This window comes from Myotis lucifugus, unplaced genomic scaffold, assembly GCF_000147115.1.
Source record: "Myotis lucifugus unplaced genomic scaffold, Myoluc2.0 scaffold_4, whole genome shotgun sequence".
Lineage (NCBI taxonomy): Eukaryota > Metazoa > Chordata > Mammalia > Chiroptera > Vespertilionidae > Myotis > Myotis lucifugus.
Window position 1 is genome coordinate 15,381,029 of NW_005871052.1, and position 14,522 is coordinate 15,395,550.

A 14,522-nucleotide genomic window follows, 5' to 3' on the forward strand; every position below is an offset into this window, starting at 1 on the left:
TTTGAATGATAGCCTTGCTGGATAGAGTATTCTTGGATTCCGTCCCTTGCTTTGCATCACTTTGTAAATTTCCATCCATTCTTTTCTGGCCTGATGTGTTTCTGTTGAAAAATAATTTGATAATCTAATGGGTCATCCCTTATATGTAACTTTCCATCTCTCTCTTGCAGCCTGTAAGATTCTCTCTTTGTCCTGAACATTTGCCATGGTAATTATGATGTGTCTTGCTGTGGGTTTTTTCGGGTTCATCTTGTTTGGGACTCTCTGTGCTTGTCTGACTTTTTTCTTCCCCACCTCAGGGAAGTTTTTTGATAATACTTCTTCAAATAGGTTTTCTAACCCTTGTTCCTCTTCCTGTTGTTCTGGCACCTTTATTATTCATATGTTGTTTCATTTTATGTTGTCCCATAGCTCCCTTAGGCTCTCCTGTCTTTTAATTTTTTTCTCCAATTGCAGTTCAGTTTGGGTGTGTTTTGCTTCCCTGTCTTCTAATTCGCTAATTCGGTCCTCTGCTCTCCTTGTCTACTGTTGAAACTTTCCATGGTGTTTTTTATTGCAGCTATATCACTCTTCATTTCTTCTTGATTCTTACATAAGTTATTGATTTTTTCATCCATTTCTTCTTGATTCTTGCATAAGGTGTTGATTTTTTCCTCTATCCCGTTTATGCACTCTACGACCCTTATTTTGAATTCTTTTTCTGATATGTTGCATGCCTCTTTTTCACTTAGTTGCTTTTCTTTCCTTTGGGGGTTTCTTTGTCCAACCATGTTTGATCTCACTGACAGATCTAAATGTTGGACATTCAGGGGCTGCTCCTCAGTTGGCAGCAGCTCCTCTGTTGGGTGCTGTTCACAGCTGTGGTGGCTCTTCTGGCTGGTGGGGGGAGGCTTCTCACACAGATTCTTTTTCTCAGACAGAGGGTGTGCTGATCACGAGGCTGCTGTTCCTTGGATGGGGGTGGGCTACACACACAGCTGCTACTCCTTGAACTGGGTCGGATTTCTCACATGGCTGCTGTTCTTTGAATGAGGGCTGGCTGCACGCTGCTGTTGTTCCTCTGATGTGGTGGGCTGCTTGTGGGGCTACTGCTCCTTGGACTTGGACAGGTTGATTGCAAGGCTGCTGCTCCTCAGATGGGGTTGGGCTGCTTGTGCAGCTGCTGCTCTTCGGATGGGAGTGAGCTGCACATGTGGCTGCTCCTCCTCCAACAGGGACGGGCTACTCACCTGGCTGCTGCTCGTCGGACAGGTGCAGGCTGTGTGTGGCTCTGCTCCTCAAACTGATGCATGCTGTGCAGGGCTGCCGCTCCTCGGATGTGGGTGGTCTGCTCATGTGGCTGCTGCTCCTCAGACCGGGGTGGGCTGCTGCTGCTCCTTGAATGGGGACGGGCTGCTCGCAGAACTGCTGCTCCTCGGATGGGGGCGGGCTACTCACACAGCTGCTGCTCCTCAGATTAGGCAGGCTGCTCGTGCGGCTGCTGCTGCTTGGACAAGGGTAAGATGCTTGCACAGCTGCTTGGACGAGGGTAAGATGCTTGCGCAGCTCCTGCTCCTCAGACTGGTGCAGGGTGCGTGCTGTGTGCAGGGCTGCCGCTCCTCAGATGTAGGCAGACTCCTTGTGCGGGGGCTGCTCCTCAGATGGGTCAGGCTGCTCACGTGGTTGCTGCTCCTTGGACGATGGAGCGGGCCGCTCACACAGCTGACAGCTGCTGCTCCTTGGACAGGGGTAGGCCATGTGAGGCTGCTGCTTTTAGGCCTGGGGCAGGCTGCTCACGGGGCTGATGTTCCTTGGACAGGAGCGTGCTGGTCACGTGTCTGCTGCTCACGTGGTTGCAGTGCCCTGGACTAAAGCATTGGGCTGATCAAAGGGGAGTGTGCTTCAGAACTCACAGGAACCTGCGCCCAGGGTGGCTGGAGACTCGGTGACCGTGGGACCACAGCCAAGGTAGCCGGTCCCTGGCAGGGTTGGCTGTAGAGTCCCAGGTGTTACCTGAGGGCACCCTGGATGGAGGTGAGGCTGGGCTCTCAGGTACATCAGCTCTCCCCTTCGAAAAGGCGAGGCCTCTGAAGAAGAGCTGGCCTCCTGGTCCTGTTTGCAATGGTAGCAGAGGCTGCCTAGTTAGGCTAGCCCGGTTAGCCTGCCACCGACGAAGGTCCTGCGGTGTCTAACTGTGCCTCATACACACACACACACACACACACACACACACAACCGCACACTTCTCTTTTGCTCCCTCGCTGCCGCCTTCTTCCTGCCTCTGTAGCTGGGTCTAGGGTGTAATTGACCCTTTCGTTAATGAAGTTTCCTCTCCAGGTGTCTGGTTATGTAGCTTTCTCTCTAGCATTTTAGCCAGACAGGATAAAATTCACCTTAACAAGACATGACCCAAAGGGAACAAAGCATGAATGTACTCATGACACTGATAACCCCAATATAAGTGACCATCTCAGAAAAGAGAATTAGGGGAGAGAAAAGAGAGCACAAATGATATCTAAGAGAGAAAAAAAAAGATAGGAGAGAAAAGAAAAAGGAGAATATATATATATATATATATATATATATATATATATATATTTAGAGAGAGAGAGAGAAAGAGAGAGAGAGAGAGTGAGAGAGAGAAAACACCACAGAACCAATAGATAAACCAAACAAATACAAACACCAAACACCCAGTAAAGAGGGTGGGGGCAGAATCTGTAGAGGCTGAGTTGATATACAGGAAATAAGGTTAAGAATTGGATAAATATGGGGAGGACATCACTTCAGTATAGAGGAAGTAGAAAAGGGATGAGTGGATAAGAAGAGACAGAAGGGGAACAAAATAATATATTTACAAAAAATTGATTTTAAAAAATGGTATAAAATTGAAAATAACAAGTAAAAATAAAATAAAATTGAATGATGAAAAAATAATGTGAAAAGAAGTAGAAAATAAAGCAACAAACAAAAAAGGAAAACAAAGAAAAAAGCAAAAAAAGAGCAACAAAAAAAGGAAAACAAAGAAAAAAGCAAAAAAAAAAGAGCTAACAAAATAATAATAAAAAAAATAAAAATGAAAAATTGAAATGTCATTCCTTTGGCTGGCTTAAGATCCCAGTTTTCTGGAATGTCTGTGATTTTTTTTTTCTGTTGCTGGGACTGAAGGCCCCTCTATAGGCCAGACCCTGTTAACTCCCAGGGACTAATCAGATTTGTTTAATCCTTCATACCATTCAGGGTGGAATCTGGGTGTGGCTGTATTCCTTGCCTGGGGACTGGAGGGAGGGGTTATATCCTCAGGGGAAAACGGCTGCCCAGGTCCTGGGCTCAGGCATGACTCAGCACTCAACTTGCTGCCACCTCTCCTGGACCCCCTTCTCTCCCCAGCCTCTCCCCAGATTCCACTCATCCGCACCTTCTCCTGCTCCTCAGCATGGGTGAGTGTCTGTATCCGAAATGTCCTATGAACAGGGTTCAGTGAAAACAAACAAACGCCGGCCGCAGAAACAGGGAAGATGGAGTCTCTGTGAGCTCCTCTCTTATCGGCACTGCATGGTCTGGTCAGCACTTCAGGCTGCCCCCTCTGGGCTCAGTTTTCCGTAATTATGGAACCCAGATCTCAAATCCCCCGGCGCCAACAGTCCTGCGGATTTTCTTTCCCCAGTTAGTGGCTGTGCCTGTCCCAAGGGACTCGGCTGGGTGCCGTGTTTCCCTCTGACCCTCTGGGCTCAGAGATCTGGCAAACGTTCCTGTCCAGATCCCTGTTTTTTACCTGTCCAGGGGAACTCTTCCCTTCCCGGCTGCAAACTGTCTCACCAGCTGAGTATCCTTTGCCAATTCGGGGTGGATGTTATTTGTTTCAGCTGATCATTCTATTTGCTCCGGGACAAGCCTTGGGACGTGTCTGCCTATTCTGCCACCATCTTGTCTCTCCTCTTAAAATGACACTTTTGAAAAAAGGTAAAATAGTAGTAGTAATGATACTGATTAAAAATAAAAATATAATAATTAAAAAGGTAAAATCAAGTGAAGAAAAAATAAAAAAATTAGTTTCATAAGTAAAAGATGAAAAAATAAAAATGCGCAGTAGTGAAAGTCATTCACTTCCTCTACTGTTCTGTTTGTCACGCCTGTTTCCTGTAGGTAGTCAGGACAGTATTAAAGTCCCCTGCGTTCCACTGCTCCTCTGTATTGTAAGCTGCAGTCCTGATTTTCAAGCAGGCCGTATTTCTTTGTTTCTTAGACTTCTTTATTTGTATTTACACAAGGATCAATTTGTGATTCAACCCCTGGGTGGCAGTGTTTCTGGATTGACCTCTGGGGCTATAAGTCCTCTCTAGCCAGTATTTAGCTTTTGTTTTCCCTGTCGCACTTAATACTGGTTTGGGAGAATGTACTGCCCCAGAGCTGGTTCTCCCCACTCTGATCCCCAGGTTCCACAAAAACAACTTTCTCCTGCAGTCTCTTAGATTGTCCCCAATTGCATGATCCTATGTACTGGGCTTAGTAATCAAAAGCAAGGATTTAAAGAGAAAAAAAAGAGCCAGAGTAAGTGCGTGAACTCGCGACTTTTACTCTCTGTCACTGTGTGCTTTTTTCCCCTGCCACTAAGCAGCCAGTTTACTGGTAAAATTTCAGGGTGTGTTGTTTTTTTTTTTGCCCAGTCCCGCTATGGGTTGATTTGTAGAGTTCCCTTCTGCCAGCAGCCCTGCGGATCCCCTTCCACATTCGCAGATCACTCTAGCCCCAACGGCCTCGGGTTTTGTGGGGTGCAGACTTCCCTGCACCTCTAGATCCCGTTTGCACATTTCTCCCTCCTGCCTGGATCGCAGACCTCACCTTTTCCTAGGCGAAATCTGACCTTTCTGTGAGAAGGTGCAGAGCTCATCCGAGTACTCGTATTCACGCTGCTAGAGATCCGGTGTTCCTGGGTTTGCAGCTGGTTGCTGGATGTTGTGGTTGTACACACCCAGGCTGTATAGGCTTCTGATAACAGCCACTCTCCCCTTCAAGATGGCGAGGTCTCCACGGCAGAGCTGGTCGCTCCGGGAGAGATTTCAGCAGCAGTGGAGGCTGTCCGGTCAGGGGAGCCTGGTCCAGCAGTCCCCAACAGTCCCTTGGAGTATAGCTGTCCCTCACCCACAAATATACACTCCTCATACATCCACACACTCTCTTTTCGTTCTCTCCCTCTCACACTATCTTGCAGTCTGCCTTCCCGTCGGCAGCCATCTTCCTCCTCCAGGACAGACATTTAGATCAATGATATAGAATAGAAATAAACCCTTGTGTATATAGGCCCAAAATGATTTTTAACAAGGATGCCAAAACCATTAAATGGGGAAAGGACAGTCTTTTCAACAAACAGTGCTAGAAAAAAACAGATATCCACATGCACAAGAATAAAGTTGGACACTTTCCTAACACGATACATAAAAATTAACTCAAAATTGATCAAAGGCCCAAACATAAAAGCTAAAACTATAAGATTCTTAGAAGAAATCATGGGAGAAAATCTTCATGACATTGCATTTGGCAATGATTTCCTGTGTATGACACAAAAAGCACAGGCAACAAAAGAAAAAATATTCAAATTGGACTTTATCAAAATTTTAATATTTTGTGCACCAAAGGATACTATCAACAGAGTGAAAGGGCAACCCAGGGAATGAGAAAAATATTTGCAAATTACATATCCGAAAAGGGACTAATATTCAAAATATAAAAAGAATTCATAAGGCTCATCAACAGAAAAACAACCCAACTTATAAATGGGCAAAGGATTTGAATTGACATTTCTCCAAAGAAGATAATAAACAGCCAATAAACACATGAAAAGATAGATACTCAACATCACTAATAATTACAGAAATACAAATCAAAACCACAATAAGACACCACTTCACATTCATTAGGATGGCTATTATGGGGGGGAAAGAAATAAAACAATAAATGTTGACCAGGATGAGGAGAAATTAGAACTCTTGTGCACTGCTGGTGGGAATACAAAATGGCACAACCACTATGGAAATCAGTATGACAAAAATTGAAAATAGAATTACTATATGATCCAATAATTCCATTTCTGGGTATATACCCCAAAGAATTGAAAACAGGGATCAAACAGATTTTTATATACCCATGTTTATAGCAGCATTATACCCAATAGGTATACCCAATAGCCAAAAGGTAGAAACACCTCAAATGTCCATAGATGGATGAATACATAAACAGAATGTACATACAATGAAATATTATTCAGCCTTAAAAGGGAAAGAAATTCTAACATGGATGAACCTTGAAGACATTAGTAAGTGAAATATGCCAGACACAAAAGGACAAATGATTCCACTTGTATGAGATACATAGAGTAGTCAAATCCATAGACACAGAAAATAGAATGATGGTTTCCAGGGGCTAAAGAGAGGGAGTAATGGAGAGTTATTTTTAAATGGGCAGAATTTTAGTTCAGAAGATGAAAAAGTTCTGAATATAGATGGTAATCACTGCACAACAATGTGAATGCACATAATGCCAATAATGTTTACACTTAAAATGGTTAAAATAGTAAATTTTGTTATGTATATTTTATCACAATAAAAACTAAAATTTTAATATACAGATTAAACACTTTCATTTGGAATTTTTCCAGTTTTGAGAAATAATTGACATACATCACTGTATAAGTTTAAAGTGTACAGCATAATCGTTTGATTTACATATATTGTAAAATGATTAGCTCCATCATCTCATATAGATACAATAAAAGAAAAGAAAAAAATTCTTTATTTTATGAGAACTTTTAGGATCTACTCTCTTAATAACTTTTGTATGTATCTTATAACTGTTAATTATAGTCACTATGTTGTACATTATATCCCAAGTACTTATTTATTTTATAACTGGAAGTTTGTACCATTGATTACCTTCCTATAAGTACCCTTACCCCTACTTCCTGCCTCTGTTAACTCCAAGTCTGATTTCTCTTTCTGTGAATTCGGTGGTTTGTTTTTTTGTTTTTGTTTTTTGGTGTTGGGGAATTTTTTGTTTTATTTTTTTGATTCCATATTAAATGAGATCAAAAAACAATTTTTAAAATATTTTGTTGACAGTATTACAGATGTCCCCCACTTTGCCCCCCTCCACTCAGCCCCTGCCCTACCCTAGGCAAAAAAACAAAAACAAACAAAAACAAACACAAAAAAACACAGAAACATTTTTTTAAATTTGAAATATATATGATAAATCTACTTACTACCACAAAAATGGTTAAGATGGTAAATTTTATGTTATGTATATTTTAACACACACAAATGCACACATGAACCAAGTAGAAATTCTGGAATTGAAAAGTATAAGCTAAAATGAAAAATTCACTAGAGGGACTCAACAGCAGTTTTGAGCTGGCAGAAGAAAAAAATCAGCAAACCTGAAATTGAATTTAAATTTTCAGTCAGAAAAATAAAAAGAAAAAAAACGATGAAGAAAAAATTAACAGAGCCTCAGAGACTCATGGTACATGTGCACAATGCTAGTTCCAGAAGGAGAGAGACAAAGTAGCAGAAAGTACACTTGGAGAAAAAAAATGACCAAAAAGTCCCAAATTTGATTTTAAAAAACCAACAATACTTATCCACATTTTTAAAAAGCTCAACAAATTCCAAATAGAATAAATGTAATACGATATACACATAGACATGTCATAGTTAATTGATAAAAGTCAAAAACAGAGAAGCTCGAAAGCAGTAAGAGAAAAATCACATACAAGTGATCAGCAATAATATTAATAAGGTATTGAGAAGTTAGCTTCTTATCAGAAACCATGAAGGCCAAAAGACAGTGAGATGACATAATCAAAGTGCTGAAAAAAATGATTATCAAGCAAGAATTCTTTGTTCAGCAAAACTATTTTTCAAAAATGAAGGAGAGCCTGGCTGGCATGGCTCAGTGGTTGAGCATTGACCTATGAACCAGGATGTCACAGTTCAATTCTTGGTCAGGGCACATGCCTGGGTTATGGGCAAGATCCCCAGTGTGGGGTGTGCAGGAGACAGCTGATTGATGGTTCTCTCTCATCATTGATGTTTCTATCTCTCTCTCCCTCTCCCTTCCTCTCTGAAATCAATAAAAATATATATTTTAAAAATGGAGAAACTAAGGAATTCTAAGATTTAAAAAAAAAACAACAACCCAGAATTTCATTGCTGACAGACATAGCCTACAAAAAATATTAGTGGGAATTCTTGTCACTGAAATAAAAGGACTCTAGATGATACCTTTAATCTACAGAAAGAAATAAAGAATATTGGTAAAGATAATTACATCCTATATAATAAAAGCCTAATATGCAAATTGTACCTTCAACTGGGAGTTTGACCACTCACTATGATGTGCGCTGACCAACAGGGGGCAACGCGCAACATGGCAGGCATCAGTGACGTGGTGCTGGCAGCGGGCGGCAGTGGAGGTGCTGCCAGCCCTGATGGTCCCCAATGAGAGTGGGACCCTGGTGGGATGGTGGAGCAGGTGAGCGGGCGGTGCCAGGCCAAGGCGGGAGTGAGCGGGGGCCCAATCACCCCACCAATCGCCCTGCAAACAGTGACCAGAAGCAGTGGCAGGGGGCTCCCAGGCACTGAGGGAGCCAGGTGGGGGGCCTGACCCTGACCAATCTCGCCTGGCAGGCGGGATGATGGAGCAGGTGAGGGGGTGTTGCCAGGCCAAGGCGAGGTGCCAAGCCAAAGCGGGGTACCAGGTGGGGCTTCAGGGCTATGAGGCTGGGGGCATGAGCTGGGCCCTGATGCCTGCAGGCCACCCCGAGGGAACACACCTGTGCATGAATTTGTGCACCGGGCCTCTAGTAGGTATATAATAGACAGTGCAACTGTATTTTTTGTTTGTAATGCTTTTTTTTCCATCTGACTTAAAAGGTGATGGTATCTACATTAGTAAAAGACAAAGATGCTAATTGACCGTACCTTTGCTATGCCCTAAGCCACGCCCACCAGCCAATCAGAGACTATATGCAAATTAACCCAACCAAGATGGTGGCCGGCAGCCACAGAGCTGGAGCAAGCAGGAGGCTTGGTTGCCTGGGCGATGGAGGAAGCCAAGCTTCCCGCCTGCCTGAGCCAGCTGTGGCCTCCGCTCATGGCAACAAAGTTTTAATTAAAGAAGCTAAATAAATCCCAGATACCTGCTTCCAGCCAGCCTCCACTGGGAGCTTGGGTGGCTGGTGGTTGTGGCCAGCCTGCAAACAGCCATCAGCCACTCACCAAGGCTGGCCACACCCTCATGGGGTGAGGGTCCCTGCTGGCAGGCTTGGCCAGCCTGCAAACTGCCATCAGCCATTCATCCAGACTGGCCAGGCACCCCAGTGGGGACCCCCCTGCCCGCACCCTGAAGGGGGTGTGGCCAGCCTGAAAACAGCCCTCAGCCCCTCACCCAGGCTGGCCAGGCACCCCAGCGGGGACCCCCACCCTGAAGGGGCTGTGGCCAGCCTGCAAACAGCAATCAGCCCCTCACCCAGGCTGGCCAGGCATTCCTATATAATAAAAGGGTAATATGCAAATTGACCCTAACAGCAGAACCACTGGGAATGACTGGTCACTATGACACACACTGACCACCAGGGGGCAGATGCTCAATGCAGGAACTGCCCCCTGGTGGTCAGTGCACTCCCACAGCGGAGCTCTGCTCAGCCACAAGCCAGGCTGACGGCTGCCAGTACAGCAGTGGTGGTGGGAGCCTCTCCCACCTCCTCAGCAGCACTAAGGATGTCCGACTGCAGCTAGGCCTGCTCCCCGCTGGCAAATGGACATCCCCCGAGAGCTCCCAGGCTGCCAGAGGGATGTGTGACTGCGAGCTTAGGCCCAATCCCCCAGGGAGCAGGCCTAAGCCAGCAGGTGGTCATCCCCCAAGGGGTCGCAGACTGCGAGAGGACACAGGCAGGGCTAAGGGACCCCCCAAGTGCACAAATTTTTGTGCACCGGACCTCTAGTAAAATAATAATAGTGAAACTGCTAATGCACATATAATGTATAAAGATGAAATTTGTATGGCAATGACAGCACAAAAGATGGGGGAGGAAATAAAGATATCTGGGCGCAAACTTTTTATATACCATTGATATTAAATTAGTATTAACCCAGACTAGATGCTTTAAATTAATTGTAATCTCTAGGACAACCACTAAAAAAGCCCTCAAAAATACACAATAAAATAAATGACAAGAGAATTACAATGGTACTTTAAAATATCTAATTAGCACAGAAGAAGGTGCCAAGCTGGTGTTGCTCAGTAGTTGAGTGTAGACCAATGCACCAAGTGGTCACCAGTTCAATTCCCTGTCAGGGCACATGCCCGGGTTGTGGGCTCAGTCCCTGATGGGGGTGAGGGGAGGCATGTAGGGGTCAGCTGATCAATGATGTTTCTCTTTCATCAATGTTTCTTTTTCTCTCTTAAATCAATAAAAATACATATTTAAAACACACAAAAGAAGGCAACAATGGAGGAATAGAGAAAAAAGATACATAAGACATATAGAAAACTAATAGCAAAATGGCAGGTACAAATCCAATCTTACTAGTAATTGAATTAGATGTGAATGAATTAACCATCTTAATCAAAAGGCAGAGATTGGCCAAAGGACCTGAATACACACTTCTCCAAAGAGGAAATACAGATGGCCAAGAGACATATGAAAAAATGTTCACCATCACTGATCACCAGAGAAATGCATATTAAAACCACAATGAGATATCACCTCACACCTGTCAGAATGGCTATCATCAATAAATCAACAAACAACAAGTGCTGGTGAGGATGTGGAGAAAAGGGAACCCTTGTGCACTGTTGGTAGGAATGTAGATTGGTGCAGCCACTGTGGAAAACAGTATGGAGTTTCCTCAAAAAATTAAGAATGGAACTGCTTTATGACCCAGTGATTCCACTTCTGGGAATATATCTGAAGAAACCTGAGACACTAATTTCAAAGAATATATGCACCCCTATGTTCATTGCAACATTATTTACAATAGCCAAGATTTGGAAGCAGCCAAAGCGCCCATCAGTAGATGAGTGGATACAAATTCTGTTATATATTTACACAATGGAATACTACTTGGCCATAAAAAAGGAAACTTTACCATTTGCGACAGCATGGATAGACCTGGAGCGTATTATGCTAAGCGAAATAAGTCAGTCAGAGAAAGACAAGTATCACATGATCTCACTCTTAGAGGGAAGGTGGGGGTGGGTGGGAAGAGATCAACCAAAGAACTTGTATGCATATATGCATAACCCATGGATACATGTAATAGGGTGGTGAAGGCCTGGGGCCGGGGGGGGCAGGCTAGAAGGGGTCAATGGGGGGAGAAAAGGGGACATATGTAATACTTTCAAGAATAAAGATTTTAAAAAATAAATAAAAGTTGTTCATGTAAGTTTTGTTATTAAAGAAAAAAGAAAATAGAAACAGACTCATAGATACAAAGAACAGACTGAAAACTTTCAGAGGGGAGAAGAGTTGGGGGGCTAGGTGAAAAAAGTGAAGGGATTAAGCAAAATAAAACTGCTCATAGACACACAACTCAATGGTGATTACCAGAGGTAAAAGGGGATGGGGGAGGTAGAAGAGGATATAGGGGGGATAAATGGTGACAGGGGAAAATCTTGACTTTGGGTGGTGAAAACACAATACAATATATAGATGATGTATTATAGAATTGTACACTTGAGACCTATATAATTTTATTAACCAATGTTACCCCAATAAATTCACTAAAAATATGATTAAAAAGACAGAGAATACAGAATGGATTTAAAAAACTATGATCAACTATATTATACATTTTCTACAGGAGACATATATCAGATTTAAAGGCACAAATGGGTTGGGAATAAACGGATGGAAAAAAAGTTATATAACGCAAACAGTAACCAAAGGAGAGCTGGAGTAGCTATACTAATATCAACAAAATAGACATTAACACAAAATTATTACTGAAAAATAATAATGTTTTATAATGATAAAATAGTCTATCCATCAGGAAGACAAAAATATAAATGTATATATATGAAGCTGACAGAATTGAATAAAGAAATAAACAATTTGCCTGGCCAGCATGGCTCAGTGTTTGAGTGTCAACCCATTAACCAGGAGGTCACAGTTTGATTCCCAATCAAGGCACATGCCTAGGTTGTGGGCTTAATCCCCAGTGTGGGGCATGCAGGAGGCAGCCAATCAATGATTCTCTCTCATCATTGATGTTTCTATCTCTTTCTTCTCTCTCTTCCTCTCTGAAATCAATAAAAATATATTTTAAAAAATAAACAATTCAACAATAATTCTTGAAGACTTCAATACCCCACATTCAATAATGAATAGAACAAGTAGGCAGATGAGCAAGGAGGAGATAGAAGACTTGAAAAACACTATCAACTGACCCAACAAAAATCTATAGATACTTCACCCAGTAACAGATCTATACACACTCTTTTCAAGTGTACATGGAACATTCTTCAGGTTAGACCATATGTTAGATCATAAAACAAGCCTCAGTAAATGTAAAAGGACTGAAATAATATAAAGTCTGTTCTCCACTCAAAATGGTAATAAATTAAAAGTCAATAAAACAAGAAAATTTGGGGAATTCTCAAATATGTGGAAGTTAAATAACACATTTCTAAATAATCAGTGGGGATTCCAGAAAATGGCGACCAGCAGGAAGGTAGGGAGGGAGAGAGTGTGAGAGCGCAAGGAAGTGATAGAGGAGTGTGTGGACGTGTGTGGTGTGTGTGTATGAGCTAGGGACAGTTAGATTCTGCAGGTCTTCTAAGGGGCTGCTAAACCGGGCGGTCTTAGGCAGCGGAGTCCCGCTGCTCCCCGCGCGGACACTCCTGGGCGGGCCAGCACAGGCTCAGCGACCACGCCATCTTTGGAAACAGAGCTGCTTGAGACTAGGATCCTGGCCTCAGCACCACCCAGTCTGATCGCAGACGCATACCAGGACCCTGCAGCCACTGAGGACAGAGACCTGTGACCACAGCTACAGACCTGCGGACACCAAAAGTTCAGATATCCCCGCTGCAGATCCGTGAGTAACAGAGCCCATCCCCCCTTCCCGCAGGCTCGCGGGCAGCGCTGAGTAACTAACTGTTAGACCCACCCCTTGCCGGGGCCTCAGTGCGGCAGGAACTTTGGCCTGGAAGTGCGCGAGCACCCTGGAACTGATCCTTTGTGCACTGCCGGCTTCGGAGCCCTGGGCTGGTTGCAAACCAAACGCGCGAGCACCGGGAACTGATCCTACGCCCACTGCGGGCTTCAGAGCCCTGGGCTGGGAGCAAACGCGCGAACGGGAATTTGTCCGCGTAGCACAGTCCCAGGGACCCCGTTTCTCGAGGCAGGAGGCAGCACCAAGCACCAGTGACTTGACTGTGTTTCTTATCACCTGTGCCTGAGATCCTGATTCCCTGTGCATTCATACTAAGAGCCAGTGAATCCATTTCCTGGTGCATGGGCACACAGGGGCCCGGATTCTCAAGGCAAGGTCCCGCAAAGCAGCAGAGACTCTGATACTGGTCTCTTAGGGAACTCTGACTCCTGGCGCATGCTAGGGGGCTCTGGTTTTCAACACGGTGCAGGCAGGGTCCCTGATTCTAAGGGCAGATACGAGGCCACATTGAGCGCTGGCAACACTGACTCAGAGCGAGCCTGGTTCCCACCAACCAACAACAACCACACAGCTTAGTGTCAGAGCTCTTCAGTGACACTAGGGTGGTGGGAGGCTCCCACTGCACACAGCCCAGGCCCACGCAACTCGACCTTTGAACCATCGGGAGATAATCAGAATGAAGAAACGACACAACACCCAGAGGAAAGACAATGAGGAATCACAAAGAAAGGAGATTAATGAAGTTGAAGCATGCAACATGACAGAAAAAGAATTCAGAATAATGGTTGTACAATTCATTCACCGGATGGATGAGAAAATCAACAACCTATGCAAGAATCAGGAAGAAATGAAAAGTGATATAGCTACAATCAAAAACACCATGGAAAGTTTCAACAGCAGACTAAAAGAAGCAGAAGACCGAATTAGTGAGTTAGAAGATAAGGTAGAAAAACAAGCTCAATCTGAACAGCAACTGGAGAAAAAAATTAAAAAACAGGAAGAGAGCCTAAGGGAGCTTCAGGACAACATGAAACGAAGTAACATAGGCATAATAGGGCTGTAAAAATCAAGTGAATAAATAATCTGATGAACTGGTGATTGTAATAGAATCAGGGACATAGAAAGGGAATGGACTGACTATTCTTGGGGGGGGGGAGAAAAGTGTGTGGGGGTGAGTGTAGAGATTAGACAATAATCGTGCACCTATGGATGAGGACAGTGAGTGGGGAGTGAGGGCAGAGGGTGGGGTTGGAAACTGGGTGGAGGGGAGTTATGGTGGGAAAAAAAGAGGAAACTAATGTAATAATCTGAACCATTAAAGATTTTAATAATTAAAAAAGAAAATAATACATGGAAAAAAAAATAAAA